We start from the raw sequence: 2,500 nt of genomic DNA on the forward strand, positions 1-2,500 counted from the left end.
GCCCGGTTCATCGCCTCGGGCTGGGCAGCCAGCTTGTGTTTGGAGTCGTGGTGTGCTGCCAAGCGTTCATAATCGCTGCAATTTGGGCAAACGCGATAAAGACGAATTTATTTGATGATCCCTCATTGTCTCTCTTTCGGTTTGGGAATGGTTAGGCTATTTGTTTTCTAACGTGAACAGGCACCTGCAATTTGCCTTTTAGCGAGACACTGTATCGTACATTTTACGTCTCCCAGATTATTTGCCAAATATTTGGGTTACAAAATAGACTGGATGGGCGTAACAATGTCCGTGCTGAACTTTCACGGTCTTCCATAGGCCTACACGATTTCATTTTTCTGTTGAGCTGTGAGACTCGGTAGACGTTATTGCATGCGCTACAAATCTGCTGTAGGATGAAGTCATAGTCTCTGGCCATCAACGTAAGAGTCGTCCTCTCTGAAGTAGATAGGCTAATGTGGTAGCCGGAACAGTCCAAATATTTTTATGTCTATTAGACCCGACCCGCACGTGCCAAAAATCATTTCGTGTAAGCACAATGTTGCCCTAGTAACGAAGCTCTAGATCGCAAGGATCCGCAGAAGCGCAAATAGTCGCTATGAACTTGGCAATCACCAAAGAAGGACGTTTCAGAAAGTGCTGTGTGCATGCTTATGTCCGGGTAAGTTAATGACGTCCAATGACGAGTGTGTGCGCGCACCATTTGTCTAATTTCCCAAATGCAGCTCCGTAATCCTCGAGCCCGCCAACCTTCAGGGATCTTTCGCGTGCTCTCTTCCCCCAGAGATACGGATTATTTTTTTATAATGTTGGATTTGGCCCGGGTTGCATTCGCGCGCTATCAATAAGGCTGATTGGGATCGGAGTGGGCTGAAGTTGGTGTGTGTGTGTGTGTGTGTGTGTGTGTGTGTGTGTGGGGGGGGGGGGTCTGGAGGGCCTTTTCCTTGAAGTACATCTAGGCAGTTCCTTGTGACATTATGTTGTGTGTGTGTGAACTCCCGAGAGGCCTGTGCATTGTAGTGTGTGTGTGTGTGTGTGTGCGCGCGCGCGCTGTGATGTGTCCCACTGTGGTGTGTGTGTCCAAGGCCTCATGCGTAGAAGGCTCAAGGTGTGTGTGTGTGTGTGTGTGTCCAAGGCCTCATGCGTAGAGGGCTCAAGGTGTGTGTGTGTGTGTGTGTGTGTGTGTGTGTGTCCAAGGCCACATGCGTAGAAGGCTCAACTAAAAGCCTCTGTGTCTTCTGCACGCCAGCGTTCCGTCCGCAGGTCTCGCACCGCCTCCCAGACCGTTTGTGTGTGTGTGTGTGTGTGGACAGACCCTGTGAGTGTGTGTGTGTGTGTGTGGACAGACCCTGTGTGTGTGTGTGTGTGTGGACAGACCGTGTGTGTGTGTGTGTGTGTGTGTGTGTGTGTGTGTGTGTGTGTGTGTGTGTGCGTGTGGACAGACCCTGTGAGTGTGAGAGTGTGTGCGTGTGTGTGTGGACAGACTCTGTGAGTGTGTGGACAGACCCCTTGTGTGTTATCTCTCCTGTGTGTTGTGGCTAGAGAGGGGGAGGATGCAGGAGTATTGTGACCTGTCAACACTGTGAGTGTGTGTGTGTGTGTGTGTGTGTGTGTGTGGGTGTGTTGGAGTGATGCATGGGCTTGCCAAAGGATTGAAATGTTTGTGTTTACTTGTGTGTTTTAAAGCAATGTCTGAATCTCTCGTGAGTGTGTGAAGGCTCTGGGTTTATTATATATGTGTATGTACAGTGTGTGAGTGTGTGAGGGCTCTGGCAATAATAGCTGGGGCCCTGGCATTGTTAGCGCTCTGGTTAATGAGCTAGCTAGTCGCTGGGGCCCTAGCATTGTTAGCGCTCTGGTTAATGAGCTAGTTAGTCGTTAGGATCCTAGCATCGTTAGCGCTCTGGTTAATTAATAGCTGGGGCCCTAGCATTGTTAGCGCTCTGGTTAATGAGCTAGCTAGTCGTTGGGGCCCTAGCATTGTTAGCGCTCTGGTTAGTCATTGGGGCCCTAGTATTGTTAGCGCTCTGGTTAATGAGCTAGCTAGTCGCTGGGCCCCTAACGTCGTTAGCTCACTGGTTAATTAATAGCTGGGGCCCTAGCATTGTTAGCGCTCTGGTTAATTAATAGCTGGGGCCCTAGCATCATTAGCGCTCTGGTTAATTAATAGTTGGGGCCCTAGCGTCGCTAGTGCTCTGGTTAACTCATTCATTGCCATTGACGTCTTTAAACGCCAATTTAAACACTTACTTTATACAGACTTATACAACACTTACTTTACACAGACACTAGTGCCATTTGGATGATTAGTATCTGCCTGCAGAGCCACATGCAGAGACATACAGCAAACACCACCACTGAAGAAGCTATTTGCATATTTAATGATGTGATCGCCATAGGAACCGGTGCTGCGGATCAGACGTCTGTTGGAGGATATTATGGGATGGTCCTTTGAGATGAAAGCAGCGCTCACCTCTAATGAAGCTCTGCACTGATCACA

General features: G+C 49.0%; 1 protein-coding gene across 1 annotated transcript in view; it reads left to right on the forward strand.

Moving 5' to 3' along the window:
* Nucleotides 1-2,500, forward strand: part of tjap1 (tight junction associated protein 1 (peripheral)) — a 95,804-nt gene that overhangs the window by 872 nt on the left and 92,432 nt on the right.

This window comes from Sardina pilchardus, chromosome 18 (genome assembly GCF_963854185.1).
Source record: "Sardina pilchardus chromosome 18, fSarPil1.1, whole genome shotgun sequence".
NCBI lineage: Eukaryota > Metazoa > Chordata > Actinopteri > Clupeiformes > Clupeidae > Sardina > Sardina pilchardus.